The following is a 16,506-nucleotide window of genomic DNA, read 5'->3' as shown; positions in this document are numbered from 1 at the left end:
TAGTTACCCATTATTGTAATTACTCTGTGTACATTTTTTTTTTTTTTTTTTTGAGATGGAGTTTCACTCTAGTTGCCCAGACTGGAGTGCAGTCACGCAATCTCCACACACTGCAACCTCTGCCTCCTGGGTTCAAGCAATTCTCCTGCCTCAGCCTCCCGAGTGGCTGGGATTCCAGGCATGCACCACCACACCTGGCTAATGTTTGTATTTTTAGTAGAGATGGGGTTTCGCCATGTTGGTCTCGAACTCCTGACTTCTTGATCCTCCCACGTTGGGCTTCCAAAGTGCTGGGATTACAGGTGTGCCACTGAGCCTGGCCTATTTTCTATAATATTCTTGTCAATTTGTAAATATTGATATTAGGCCTTGGCCTATCAATTCTGTTACAAATATTTCTACAATTACCATCTTATTATTGACTTTTTTCTAATATTTTGTGAAAAGAAATAGCTTTCAAATTTCCTGCGGTCAATTGTGGCTATTTTTTAAAAATGTATACTGAGTTTACAATCTCGATTAAGAGTATTTTGTTAAACCTTAGTTTGTGTAAACACATTCCTTGATATTCTTGCAAGGTTCTTGTATTTTATTTTTCCATATTTATGTCTTTAATTCATCTGGAATTCATTTTTGTGTAAAAGACAAAATAGATTCCAATTTTATTTCTTCCAGGTGGATAGACAATAATACCAGAAATGTTTTTAAAATAATTGCTTCCTTCTCGTTGACTATCTCATTGTATACATTAAATTTTTAATTTTATGAGATTTGTTTATGAAATATTTGTTCTATTCTTATAATCTATTCGTCTGTTTCTCAACACCAATGCCATATTGATTTGTGTTTAGTGGTTTTCAGTTTTGATATTCTGATAACTGGAAAGTCAAGATCCTTTTCTTGGTCCTAAGCTCTTTCAGGCAATAAACATTAATATTATTTTATACATTTCCCCCTCCTAATGAAACACTTTGGGATTCTAACAATAACTTAATTAAATTATTAATTTTAGAAGAAGTGACTTCCAAATGATAGTAAACCTTCCTAAGACATATTAGGCCTTCCCATTTATTCAATCTTGTTTTATGTCTTTTAATAAGATTTCATATTTTTATATCATGAAATATTTCCATTTCAAACATGTATTAGAATAATAAAAATCACTTACTATATACCTTTTACAGAGATTAAACAAGGATTCTCTCACTTGAGAAAATATATATAACTGCCCATTATTTTCATGAGTTCCTTGATATAAATCAATTATTTTTGTCCTGTGAAGTATTCTCTACTACTTCATTTCATTTGACTTGTTTAATAGTGACTGGATTTAGCCAGTGTCCTCTAAAAACTATTTTCAGGTAAAATTCTATTTAATTTTTAAACTCATTTCTAATCAATGTATCTGGATTGTTCGCTTCCTGTTGATATATTGTGCTATAAAACACCAAATAAATAACAAAGAAACATGGTACATTCAAATAAAGGAATTAATAATTTAAGATCCTGATTGATTCAGGTTTAATCATTTCATACTACCTTCTCTTCCTACAGACCCCTATAGGCTTCCATTCCTCTCTTCCTACTTTCTTCACCTCCCTGTATTTAAATTTCAGATGATTTAAACTCTATATGTGGTTTTTATGGTCTTCAGAAAAAAGAAATAGAGTCAAAAATGTAATAATATTTATTCAATACCTACATGTTTATTTTACGTACGATGCTCAGTGCTACGCATTAGTTATAAGAGGGAAGTGGGGATTTAAAGATAAACGGTATATGGTTCCTTGTGTCAGAAAGCTTACATTCTAATGATTATTCTTATCTGAAAAATTACTCCAGGAAGTTACCGTTTTAGTAATATATAGTAACCATAAAATCAGACAAATGTCACCAAAACAATGACGGAGAGGGGAGACACAGCTTGGGTTGAGAACAAAATGAAGACTAACAAGGAAGAAAACAGTCCCAAAAATTAGAAGAAAAGTGAATTCTACAATTTATAATGACATGCAGCTATATAGAATACATTCTGAAAATAAATTTTAAACTTTATGATATCATAGTTTAGTTTCTATTTAAAACTGTAATACTGATTTTGTAATTTCAAGGTCAATTATCTTTCTCTCAAGTGGCTCTGGAAAGTTCTCTAAGTTTAGTGCTCAGACCAGCAGCAGCAAGATCACTTGGAAACTTGATAGAAATGCAAATTTTTAGGTTTATTTCACTAAAATCATTCCTGTATTTTTATTTATATCTGTTTTAAAATAGAAGATAATTCTTCCCAATAGATCTGAAATCTTAGCAAAGAAATAGTTTAAAAACAGAAGGTTATCCAGGAAAATGATAGTTCCATAGTTCACAAATAAGTATATGCAAATTCAGTGAAACTGTCAGTGATTTAGCAAATATACTAGTTTAACATGCATTTAATCATTCTCAAAATATTTGAAAACCCTCGACTATCTAATCATTAAATCAGAATTGTGAATGATAATTTGCAGTTCATTAGCTTACAGTCTAGAATTTTTGAGACCACGGGAGGTATCCATTTATCTTCCTGAGAGTCAAATTTTTAAAAACTTTAAAAATTTTAAATTTTTTAAAATTTTAGATTTTTAAAAATAGTATTATTTCTACTTCATTTCAATTTGATATTTAAATAAATGTGTGAGCATAAACAATATGTGGTAGTAAAAGGCAAATGTACTTAAGTAAAACAAAAAATGGAGTATGACATCACCAAATAGGAATTAGTGGTTGGTTTTTTAGAAGTTAGTATGCTGTTTTATTTATTTTAAAATATGTTTGTTCTCAAACTATAACAGCAAAGCAGCAAAAGAATTAACAGGCCAGGTGCGGTGGTTCACACCTGTAATCCCAGCACTTTGAGAGGCTGAGGCGGGTGGATCACCTGAGGTTGGGAGTTTGAGACCAGCCTGAACAACATGGAGAAACCCTGTCTCTACTAAAAATACAAAATTAGCCAGGTGTGGCGGTGCATGCCTGTAATCCCAGCTACTCAGGAGGCTGAGGCAGCAGAATCACTTGAACCCCGGAGGCAGAGGTTGTGGTGAGCCAAGATCGCGCCATTGCACTCCAGCCTGGGCAACAAGAGTGAAACTCCGTCTCAAAAAAAAAAAAAAAAAAAAAAAATAGCTAACTTCATTTTTGTTTAAGGGGCCTTTACCTATTCCTGTACATAGAAGGATAACTTTAGAGCACTGACATACTACACAAAAACAACAAAATATAGTTTTTTAAAACTAACCCTGGAATTAAAGGGTAAGTATGTAAACAACTATGTTTTGTTAAAGATTTATAGGAACACTGTGACCCGATCAAGGACAAAATGATTCCCAACCTCTTTAGAGCCTTGCTGGTGCCCAGATGTCTGTGATCATCAGTCACCTCTTCATCCCAACTCCCTTCTATTCCCCCCACCCTTAACATAAAAAGAGCCTGAAATGTGTACTGATTTATTTTAGGATGCAAGTCCACCATCTTCTTGGTTTACTGGCTTTCCAAATAAACCTGCTGTTTCTCCCACCAACTCATGTCTCTCGTGTTTAGCTTTTGAGCAGTGAGTAGCTGAATCTGGGTTTGGTTACAGTTTTATGGCACCCAGTGTGGGGCTGTGTGCCTTGGGTGTCCTAGCCTGCGGGATTTCCAATGGATGGAGCAATCGGCCACAGCAGTGTCCCAGGAATTACCCATTCACACTATCAGGCAGATCAACAACCAGTCAAGAGTGCCAGTTGCTCATGGCTAGCTGACACCATGACTGGAATTCCAGAGACATCCCAGCAGCTGCCAATAATGCTTTTGTCTCAGAGATTCTCCCTTCTTTCTTCCTTCTTCTTGGTATCAGCTGCCTGTAAAGCTTTGCTGGTGCCAGGAAAACAAGTATTGACAGGCTCCAAGACTGGGTAAGTCACTCCAGTGTGTGCAACCAAGAACTGCCTTGCCTTCCACGTGGGCTTTTCCTCAGAATTCACTGCTTTGTTTTTGTATTTGATTGGGGTATCCTGTGGGAGAGGGAAATAGTTGTTGGACTTTTACCCAATCTGAGAACCAGGTCATTTGAATTTGTGTGTTGTTTTTTGTGGGCCCTGGGCTTACACTTCAAAGGCATGCCAGGTTTTCTGGGACTTCGGTGGGTTACATATTGTGGACTGTTTTGTGCACATTTTAAAACTAATGGACAAATTGCAGTAAGAAAAATTCAGAGCTCAAATTGTCAATCTGCAACTATAAAGTTAAGTAGGGTCCTCTAAAATTCTGTTTTTCTCTTTTCTGCCTAATTTGAATCTGCTGTTATTAAGCTACTGCTGTTGATATAAAACTCACAAATTTAAGGTTACTTGGAGATTCTGGTTTTCTTATAGTGTTCAACCAGTTCTAGCTGAAATGGAATCATTAACTCATTTAACTGCTCTGCCCAGTAACACGAACAGGTAAGTCCTGGGACGCTATCGTGGCTAATTGCTCCATTGCTGTCGGAAATGGGCAAGCTAGAACATCCAAGACACACAGCCCCATGCTGGGCACTATCAAATTGTAACCAAAACCAGGTTTGGCTACTTGCTAGTCAAAAGCCAAACACGAGAGACAAGAGTTGGTAGGAGAAAAAGCAGGTTTATTAGGAGAGCCAGCAAACTGAGAAGATGGTGGACCTGTGTCCTAAAATACCATCTTAAGTCAGTACAAATTTCAGGCTCTTCTTATGCTAAGAGTGGGCAGAAGAGAACACGGTTGGGATCAATAAGTGACTGGTGATCGCAGAAATCTGGGCACCAGTGAGGGTCCGAGGAGGATGGGAACTTCTTTGGCCTTGATCAGGTCATAGTGTCCTATAAATCTTTACCAAAACATAGTTGTTTATGTCCTTACCTTTTCATGCCAGAATTAGTTTTTTAAAACTACATTATTGTGGGGGCCAGGCGCGGTGGCTCACGCCGGTAATCCCAGCACTTTGGGAGGCCAAGGTGGGCGGATTGCCTGAGCTCAGGAGCTGGAGACCAGCCTGGGCAGCACAGAGAAAACCCATTTCTACTAAAATACAAAAAATTAGCCAGGCGTGGCAGCGTGCGCCTGTAGTTCCGGCTACTCGGGAGGCCGAGGCAGGAGAATTACTTGAACCTGGGAGGCAGAGGTTGCAGTGAGCCGAGATCACGCCACTGCACTCCAGCCTGGGCGACAGAGCAAGACTCTGTCTCAAAAACAAACAAACAAACAAAAACACAAAAACTATTATTGTTAGTTTTGCATATCATGTTAGTCTTTAAAATTATCCTTGCCTATGTCCAGAAAAGTGTAGAAGCCCCTTAAACAAAAATGTAGTTATGCTAACTCTTTGTTGTTTCACTGTTACAAATCTAACTCAACACTAGATCTATAGAGCTACTCTAATGGTACTTATAAGGTAGTACTGTTATTAATCAGCTTGCAGGAAAATATGTTATAATTATAATGAACTCGAAAAATAAATTGTTCAAACCATTGTTAATTGAAATAAATCAATGTTATGTAAGAAATGTATCTAACTTTTTCTGGTTGATGAATTTTTCCTTTGGACACAGCCATTATTATTGTGCTAAGAAATTTTAATATGTAAATTCTAAATATAAATGTTTTCCTTCTTCATCCATTTTGCCCATCATCCATTTGAGGGTTATAAGTTGTTTTCTTTACGTCTTCTTTTCTATTGTTTCTATATTCATAGTGCTAAGTGGAGCAACAGAAGTTTGAACTCTTACTATTTAACAGTTTCTTATAAGTTGTTTAAACACCCTAGTTATTTCACGTATGAAAGATATTGCAGTTAAGCTGCCAAAAATATTGAAAGAGTGCAAAGCCTCACTTCAAAGTGATGTTCTAATGTGACCTTCCTCCAAAAGACCACACTATTTTCTGCTAAGGCTATGGAATCATTACAACTGGATCACAAGGTGTAATTAATCTGTATTTTATTTATAAGAAATGAAAGTTTTTTACTTAGAAGAAAAAAATATGTTTCAATTGAATTTACTTCCATAGCAAACATAGATTCAATTAAAAATGTAACAGTTTCCTATTTAGAGTTGACCTTTGCTAGTGAATAAGATTCTCCTGATATGTTTGAAATAATGAGTTTTGAAAGAAAAAGAGGAAGGTGGAACTAAAAATAAAAGACAAAATTTTATTCTTACCAATATAAAAATATTAACTGCTTATAAAATAGTAAAGAAATCTATGTAATAAAATCTTGAATCAAAAAAGTTGGGTTTAAAACCAAGAGAGAGCAAATCAGGAAAACATTAGAGAACATTTCAAAAAGCTAAAAATTGTAAAACTCCAGCTGTCTAGATTTCTTTGAAAAACATTATTTTGCATAGTCAGATTTTATAGACATATGATGTTTTACCTCTAAAAGTTAAAAAGCAAAATTTTGGTTTGTAAATGTTTCTAAAATATGTTATACATTTATCTGAATCCTTAAATAAAAAATTCTGCTGAGAGTGTAAGTCTGCATCCAGATGATGAAACATGATTATTATGAACATCTGCTATTTCACTATCTGTAAATCAAAGGTGCATGAGACTGGCCCATTTTAAATGTCTCCAGACTTTGTACTTTGTGATCATATAGCTACTTTTCATAATTATGTGGTTTCCTCTATTGTGGATAATCTGCTCTCTCACTTCTACATTTATCACTGTGCCTGCATATAGCATCACTCTACAGTTTATTTTGTTGTTTCTAGTCTATATAAGACATGTTAATATTGTGTGCAAAATAGTATTAAATATCTTCTGAAAGAAGACCTAATGAAACAAGTTGTCATTAACTTAGGTGGAATTTCTTTGGCAGGAGGCTTTTTTGCTTACCTCCTGATGGTAGGTGGAACTTCTTCTATTCAGCATAGATAATATTGCTTGCCGTTGAATTCTAAATGGTTGAAATGTTATTATATGAGGAGAATACAATTAACATAAGGGAAATAATATATTTAGATTCAGACTTTTAGTGTAAACCACTTTGTGTAACCAAAAAAACCCTTTAATTTAAAGAATTCATTATACCAGTGTTTTTAAAGACATGCTATCATAGATTCCTTAAAGGAGCCATAATAAAATAATCTTACTTAAATTTTTACAATTTGTGCACTTCCTATTAAGAGATATTTAAAAAACAACAAACTGTTCCAGTAATTTTTTTTACATGTGTGTTTGAAAACTTCAGAATCTTAGAATCATAGAGTTTTAGACCTGGAAACTTTCAAGATAATCTTTCTGATCCTTTTCCTTTATAGATGATAGCCTGATAAATAGATCAATTGCGCCAGTTCATAGCAGAACAAAAAGACCTGGAAGCCAATAAGCGCACATTCAGGATTTTGCTATTCTTACTAACTCATGCATTTATTAATGCTCAACAAAATAATTCTAAGGTATGTCAGCTGTCAATTCTTACACCAAGACCACCAAAAAACTGTTGATCAAGTAAAGCTGAGTGATCTTTTTTTTTTTTATTTTCAGATGATGTCTTGCTCAGTTGCCAGGCCGGAGTACAGTGGTGTGATTTCGGCTCACTGCAACCTCCACCTCCCAGGTTCAAGCAATTCTTCTGCCTCAGCCTCCTGAGTAGCTGGGACTACAGGCGTGTGCCACCACGCCCGGCTAATTTTTGCATTTTTTCAGTAGAGTCGGAGTTTCACCATATTGCCCAGGCTGGTCTCAAACTCCCGACCTCGTGATCCACCCACCTCAGCCTCCCAAAGTACTGGGATTACAGGTGTGAGCCACTGCACCTGGCCAAAGCTGAGTGATTAAATTTACTTCGGCAGGAAAGGGTATTAATTTGACAGTTTGAGTCATCTCCCAAAGGTAGAGAGGTTAAGGAAGAACAGGAAGTTTTAGAGTTTGTGCTGATGGGGTATAAGCCAGATCTTCAAGAGGGCAACTAGTTAGAATTGGCAAAAAGGGGAACTAGTTAGAATTGGCCAAGTTAATGCCCTAATAGTTTAGAATTTGAAATGAAAGTTTTAAAGTAAGTCTTAATAAATTAATTAATACCCTGATAAATGATGTTTGTTCAGGTGAGCAAACTAATGTTCTTACTAGTTATTTTCCCAGACAAGAAAACTATTTGCCCAGAAAAATTGCTTTGCAAAAAATTTTCTGAAGCAAACCACCAAGATATTTATTGGTGTAGAGTCTTATTTAAAATGTCCTGGCTCAAGGTAAAGTAATGTTGACACAGGTGGTCTCAGATTATTTTCTGATGTTTGGTCTGATCTCAGGCACATCACTTAATTAGTCAGTGTTTCATTTTTCTCATTAGCAAAATGAAGCTAAAGCTGTTACTAAGCAAACAGAACATCTCTCATCCTTTATCAGTCAGCTACTGCTACAAAAACGTGGTCTTACAAACTACTCTAAAATTCAGGGCAGACAACATATGCTTATGTGACTCAGCTGGGGTTCAGCTGATTTAGGCTAGGTTCAGCTGGCCTTGACTCCAAACTTTGAGTTGAATCCAAGTATTTTCCATGTCTTTCATCATCCTTGGACAAGGCTACACAAAGCATGTTCTTCTCTAGCAGAAAGCAACTGCACAAGAGAGCAAATATAACCACTCAAGCATATTTCAGGCCTCTGCACATGTCACACCTACTAAAATCCACATTGACCAAAGTAAAATTCAAAAATCAAGTCTAAAAATCACCTGCCATGAGGCCATTTAAAGGACTGAAGAATTGGGGCCCAGGAATTCAATCTACCAAACCTTAGGAAAACATTCTTAAGTTTAGCCTTCCACCAGCCTGAGAGATAGAAGAAGACTGACTAAGGCAATATGGTTTGGAAAATGAGAAAGACTCTATGCAGGCATAGAAAAGTGCTTGAATACAATTAACATGGATAGTTTCTCCCCACATCATTCATTATATCATTTCCACAAATCAGTTTCTTGCCTGTTAAAACTAATGAAAATTTTGGCATTGTGCCAATCAAGAAAATAGAAAATACTGAAATTCTGATTTTGCATAAGATTGCTTCCATGTTAAATTACTTAAATGTACTCAAAAAATCTATCAGTTTATAATGAATATGTAAGACTCTTAGAGTTTACAGAACTTTTTCTATGAGATAAAACTGCTCCAGTGCCCTTTGATTACTCAAGTGGCCCCCAAAGAGCTATCACTGCTCAAGTTATATCCTTCCTTCTTTATTTCTAAGTTCTCAATTGCTGTTTTCAGAACTACAATGTCCTTTTGTTCCCATGAGCAGACACTATGTTTTTGCTATAACTACTATAGAAAAACTAATGAGTACAGGATGAATTCTAAAATACAAAATCAGTATTTAAAATTCACATTAAAGTAATTATTCGAGCAAAAAAATCAATGCACAGTTATATAGTATATTTTTATTTTTATTTTTTCAGATGGAGTTTCGCTCTGTCACCCAGGCTGGATTGCAGTGGTGCGATCTTGGCTCACTGCAACCTCCACCCCCCAGGTTCACATCATTCTCCTGCCTCAGCTTCCCGAGTAGCTGGGACTACAGGCACGTGCCACCACACCCGGCTAAGTTTTTGTATTTTTAGTAGAGACGGGGTTTCACCGTGTTAGCCAGGATGGTCTCAATCTCCTGACCTCATGATCCACCCGCCGCAGCCTCTCAAAGTGCTAGGATTACAGGCGTGAGCCACTGCGACTGGCCTATAGTTTAATTTTTATTTTTAAGGAAGGCAATCTTGTAATGGTGTTGGCCATAAGTCCAAATGTCAGCCTAAAAAGGATGAGGGTGTCAATATTGTACCCACCAGTCTACCTATAGTCGATACATAGAACAAGTATAACTCATGACCTGGTGGCAAAGCACCTTCAGCCTTTTTTTTTTTTTTGCCAGAGTCTCAGTCTCATTCTGTCACCCAGGCTGGAGTGCAGTGGTGAGATCTCATCTCATTGAGATCTCAGCTCACTGCAACCTCTGCCTCCTGGGTTCAAGGGATTCTCCTGCCTCAGCCTCCTGAGTAGCTGGAATTATAGGCATGTACCACCACACCCAGCTAATTTTTGTATTTTTAGTAGAGATGGAGTTTTACCATATTGGCCAGGCTGATCTCAAACTCCTGACCTCCCAAAGTGCTGGATTACAGGCATAAGCCACTGTGCCTCCCAGCCGCACCTTCAGCTTTCATGACAATGGCAGAAATTTATTAACCCCAGTTAATGAATAAATACAAAGAATGGATTGAAGAATAAGCAATATTGCTGAGATACAATCTCATTTCAAAAAATAACTATTCTGAAGTGACATTGTTAGTTCAAAAATGTTTAATGGAATTTGTTAGCCTTATTAAACAAATAACATCATTATTTCCACATTGTACCAGAATCTTATAAAAATTACTCATATCAAATGTGAAGACAGGAAAGGATGGTGTGTCATGACTACTTTTTATCCTCTTCACATGAGTTGCTATTTTTAAACCTTATACAGTATTTCTATTAAATGTTAATAATACTAATAATGAAATACCCCCTCGTATCTGTTAGGATGGCTATTATCAAAAAGAACAAAGGTAGGTTCTGGCGAGGATGTGAAGAAATTGGAAACTTGTACACTGTTGGTTGGAATCAAAATGGTGTTGCCAGACAGAGACAAATACTGAATGACCTCCCTTATAAGTGGAATCTAAAAAAGGTAGAACTCATAATGACAGACAGTAGAAGGATGATTACCAGAAGCAGGGGAATGGGGAAAATGGGGAGATGTTGGTCAAAGGCACAAACTTTCAGTCTTAAGATGAATAAGTTCTGGAAACCTAAGTATAGCATGGTGACTATAGTTAATAATAATGCATTTTGTACCTGAAATTTGCAAAGAGAGTAGATTTTAAGTAGTCTCACCACAAAAAAGGGAACTATGTGAGATGATAATATGTCAAACAGCTTGATTGTGGTAATTATTTCACGGTGTGTGTATATATATATATATATATATCAAAACGTCATGTTGTACACATTAAATATATACCATTTGTATCCATTAATTTCAATTATACCTCAATAAAGCTGGGGAAAAAAGAAATTACTCCAGAGTTACTTGGTATGTCATCAACGACTGGATTTCTAAATAGTACTCAATTAACTCTACATCTGTCTAGTTATATCTAACACACTTATGAACTAACTATACATGAAACTTTCCTTTTTGTAAATACTCAGGTTACAGAGTATTGCTGTTTTCAAAACTACAATGTCCTTTTGCTCCCATGAGAATACACTGTGTTTTCACTATAACTACTATAAAATTACTAAATGTATGCAACTAACTAAAATCAGGCCCATTTCTACTTATTGTACACTTGATAATAAAATGAAGAGAGGGACACTTCAGCTTGCAAACATTAAGGATATTTTACCGACTTTGTGATTCCCAGTAGCCTCCTGGAACCGGTTTCTGCAATGCGTCTGTTCTTGCTGAAAGAAATAATTTTCCATGGAAGCTTACATGAACAGGCCGTTTTTTTCCTAATCATAGTAGCTTCTTGGTTTCCCTCTCAACCCAGCCCCTTCCTGTACCGTAACAACCTATTTTCAGGCAGTATCATTATCAGGTGGGGCAGAACTGGAGCTTTTGGTGTTTTACGTTCTACAGCAATTAGGCTGTAAAAACTCTAGATGCATCACAGCCCCAGATTGTTTTGTGTCTGAGTATGTCATTACAATTCCATGTCTTCCCCCGGCTGTTGAGAACATCACAACAAAATTCTAAATTACATAAATCTCACAGAGCGGCTGAGGATAAAAAGATCTCCTTCAACGTATTCCCATAAACATCAACCAGGTTGTAAAAAAAAAGAAAAATCTCCTTGAGGGATTTTGATCGAGTGAGACCACGAAAATTATAGGTTACAGGGTAAAGTGTTCTTCAGCATAAAGTCATGGAGAAACAAAGAGAAACAATCCCATACAGTTATAAAATACCTTGATTATGCAAGTCAGTTATCAAATGCAACTAGACCTGTTTTGTTTGAATATCAGGCTACACAAAATCTGCTTGAACAATATGCTTCTCTCATATAAGTAATACTTTAAAATATAAATATGATTTGGAAATAATGATAATAATGGCACCACTAGTAAAAGCAAACCCTATGAAGTATAGGGTTTACCTCAGCTTTACAGGTGAGGAAACTTCACAGGGAAGTTAAGAACTTTCCTAAGGACATAAATCTACCAAGTGATGGTGCTGGAATTAGAGGAGATCAGGCACATTCAGGGTGGTATGGCTGGAAACAGTGCTGGGATTAGAAACCGAAGAGTGCTTCTTAGTTTGCATCTAGAAGGTGACCAATAATCCCAGTGACAAAAGCTTCAATCTTCATCTGTCCTAGAGAATGTATTTGGCTAATGATAACTCTCTTTATTGGATGTATTGAATTCTTTCTGTGTATTGGACATCTGTATGGATTAGACTCATCATACCCTATAAATAGACAGTAATGTCTTCCATTGTACAGATTAGAAAATTTAGGCATAAAGAAATTAAGCAATTTACTTGTGATTCTTTTTTTTTTTCTAATTTAGGGTATCTCTTTTATTCATAGAAGTATTAGAAAGTAAGAAACATGTCACATTTCTCAGGACTTAAACAATTTTGAAAAATAACCCAAACTTTCCCCTTCCACATCTAACTAATATAAATTACCTCTTAGAAATGGAATGGCTATTTTTTTTTAATATTTTAAGTTCTGGGATACATGTGCAGAACGTGCAGGTCTGTTACACAGGTATACATATGCCATGGTGGTTTGCTGCACCCATCAACCCGTCATCTACATTAGGTATTTCTCCTAATGCTATCCCTCCTTTAGCCCCCTACGCGCTGACAGGCCCTGATACATGATATTCCACTCCCTGTGCTCATATGTTCTCATTGTTCAACTCCCACTTATGACTGAGAACATGTGGTGTTTGGTTTTCTGTTCCTGTGTTAGTTTGCTGAGAATGATGGTTTCCAGCTTCATCCATGTCCCTGCAAAGGACATGAACTCATTCTTTTTTTATGGCTGCATAGTGTTCCATTTTGTATATGTGCCACATTTTCTTTATCCAGTCCAACATTGATGGGCATTTGGGTTGGTTCCAAGTCTTTGCTATTGTGAACAGTGTTGCAATAAACATACGTGTGCATGTGTTTAGAGCAGAATGATTTATAATCCTTTGGGTATATACCAAGTAATGGGATTGCTGGGTCAAATGGTATTTCTAGTTCTAGATCCTTGAGGAATCGCCACACTGTCTTCCACAATGGTTGAACTAATTTACACTCCCACCAACAGTGTAAAAGCATTCCTATACTCCACATCTTCTCCAGCATCTGTTGTTTCCTGACTTTTTAATGATTGCCATTCTCACTGGCGTGAGATGGTATCTGATTGTGGTTTTGATTTACATTTCTCTAATGACCAGTGATAATGAGCTTTTTTTCATGTTTGTTGGCTGCATAAATGTCTTCTTTTGAAAAGTGTCTGTTCATATCCTTCGCACACTTTTTGATGGGGTTGTTTTTTTCTTGTAAATTTGTTTAAGTTCCTTTTAGAGTCTGGATATTAGCCCTTTGTCAGATGGATAGATTGCAAAAATTTTCTCCCATTCTGTAGGTTGCCTGTTCAATCTGATGATAATTTATATTGCTGTGCAGAAGCTCTTTAGTTTAATTAGATCCCATTTGTCAATTTTGGCTTTTGTTGTAATTGCTTTTGGTGTTTTAATCATGAAGTCTTTGCCCATCAAAAAGTGGGTGCTCTTAATGCAGTGGGAATGTACCCTGTGTGTCATAAGAGCTACAAAATACTGTTTTTCTATGTAAGTTTTTGAGGGAGGGGTTTATTAACTTTAAGGTAGAAAATAAAACTTCTTTGTTGACTAATGCTAGGAAATTTTCCCTTCCATTTTTTAGAAAATATGAACCCATAATTCCCTGCTTGTTTCCTGTAACCCAATATAAATATCCTGTCTAGGTCTTCTCTTATCCTCTATCTCCCCCATTGTTTCCCCTGTAGCAGCAGCTATGGTTAAATGTGTTGCTTTAAATCATTAATGTTAATGTTTCAGGGTCCCTCATTTACATGTCACTTCCATGGCCCTACATGATACCTAGGAATGTATTTGTACTGAAGTAAAGATTGGAAAATTTTGCAAAAAATATGATGCTTTACTGTCAATAAAGATGTCTCTGTCCACTCTAATGTCCTCTCATCACAGTTCTGTCTTGTAAAATGGGATATTAAGGTGGTCACCAGCATTTTTGGTGTCCTATGCCCACTCCATTCCCTTGGTGACTTACCCAGGATTGTGACAGCAATGTGGAAAGGTACAGGTTGAATTTCTATATGAATATGTCCTATGGTACTGAGAACTGAAAGAATGTGTGGAGTGGAAGATGAAAATGGTTTGAAATGTGCGCACCCAGAAGCTAGCCCATAGAAAATTCTTCCAAATATCAAGCCTGTAAAACTGTGAGCAAAGAATTTTATTTTCGTAGTTGACGAGTCAAAACAGAAATATTCTCCTGTTATGAATAAACTCGATAATGCAACATTTACTATTATAAACACTATAATAGGTAACTATAAATCACCTATTCCCTCTATTTTAAAAATATTAAAATCATCACATATACAAAAAGTTATTTTTAAAAATCATATAAATGTTTTTTAAACATACAAAATAACATTTTTATTGAAAAAATAGGCTGCCAAAAATGTAGGCCATAGGTGTGTTATAAACAGCTGAATTTCTACAACTATCTGATCTTTGACAAACCTGACAAAAACAAGCAATGGGAAAAGGATTTCCTATTTAATAAATGGTGCTGGGAAAACTGGCTAGCCATATGTAGAAAGCTGAAACTGGATCCCTTCCTTACACCTTATACAAAAATTAATTCAAGGTGGATTAAAGACTTAAATGTTAGACCTAAAACCATTAAAATCCTACAAGAAAACCTAGGCAACACCATTCAGGACATAGGCATGGGCAAGGACTTCATGTCTAAAACACCAAAAGCAATGGCAACAAAAGCCAAAATTGACAAATGGGATCTAATTAAACTAAAGAGCTTCTGCACAGCAAAAGAAACTACCATCAGAGTGAACAGGCAACCTACAGAATGGGAGAAAATTTTTGCAACCTACTCATCTGACAAACGGCTAATATCCAGAATCTACAATGAACTCAAACAAATTTACAAGAAAAAAACAAACAACCCCATCAAAAAGTGGGCAAAGGACATTAACAGACACTTCTCTAAAGAAGACATTTATGCAGCCAAAAAACACATGAAGAAATGCTCATCATCACTGGCCATCAGAGAATCAAAACCACAGTGAGATACCATCTCACACCAGTTAGAATGGCCATCATTAAAAAATCAGGAAACAACAGGTGCTGGAGAGGATGTGGAGAAATAGGAACACTTTTACACTGTTGGTGGGACTGTAAACTAGTTCAACCATTGTGGAAGTCAGGGTGGCGATTCCTCAGGGATCTAGAACTAGAAATACCATTTGACCCAGCCATCCCATTACTGGGTATATACCCAAAGGACTATAAATCATGCTGCTATAAAGACACATGCACACGTATGTTTATTGCAGCACTATTCACAATAGCAAAGAGTTGGAACCAAGCCAAGTGTCCAACAACGATAGACTGGATTAAGAAAATGTGGCACATATACACCATGGAATACTATGCAGCCATAAAAAATGATGAGTTCATGTCCTTTGTAGGGACATGGATGAAACTGGAAAACATCATTCTCAGTAAACTATCGCAAGGACAAAAAACCAAACACCGCATGTTCTCACTCATAGGTGGGAATTGAACAATGAGAACTCATGGACACAGGAAGGAGAACATCACACTCCGGGGACTGTTGTGGGGTGGGGGGAGGGGGGAGGGACAGCATTAGGAGATATACCTAATGCTAAATGACGAGTTAATGGGTGCAGGAAATCAACATGGCACATAGATACATATGTAACAAACCTGCACATTGTGCACATGTACCCTAAAACCTAAAGTATAATAAAAAAAAAAAAAACAGCTGAATTTCAAAAAATTGTATTTTTTCTGAATATCGTGACAGTTGTGTTTATCAGCTTTTTAAAATTTGTTATTTATTGTAATTTCTTTTTTATTATTCAAAATAATTATTAAATTTTGTGCTCAGTTTTATTATCATAATTTTTTCTTTTTGTCTGAGAGTACCCAGAATGATATAAATTTGAAGTCCTACAAAACTGGATTCTCAAGTAAAGAATAGAAATAATACTGGAGCAGGGAAATTACAGATAAAAATCCTATGCGGTATTTCTTAATGGGAGGTGGGTGATTTTGCCCTCCGGGAGACATTGGACAATGTCTGGAGACATGTTTCCTTGGCCGGATTGGAGAAAGTACTACTGGCCTCTAGGGGGCAGAGGTCAGAGATGCTGCTAAA

Source organism: Symphalangus syndactylus, chromosome 8, assembly GCF_028878055.3.
Source record: "Symphalangus syndactylus isolate Jambi chromosome 8, NHGRI_mSymSyn1-v2.1_pri, whole genome shotgun sequence".
In the NCBI taxonomy this organism is placed as follows: Eukaryota; Metazoa; Chordata; class Mammalia; order Primates; family Hylobatidae; genus Symphalangus; species Symphalangus syndactylus.
The sequence above is the reverse complement of the archived record's forward strand: the minus strand, read 5'-3'. Positions refer to the sequence as shown.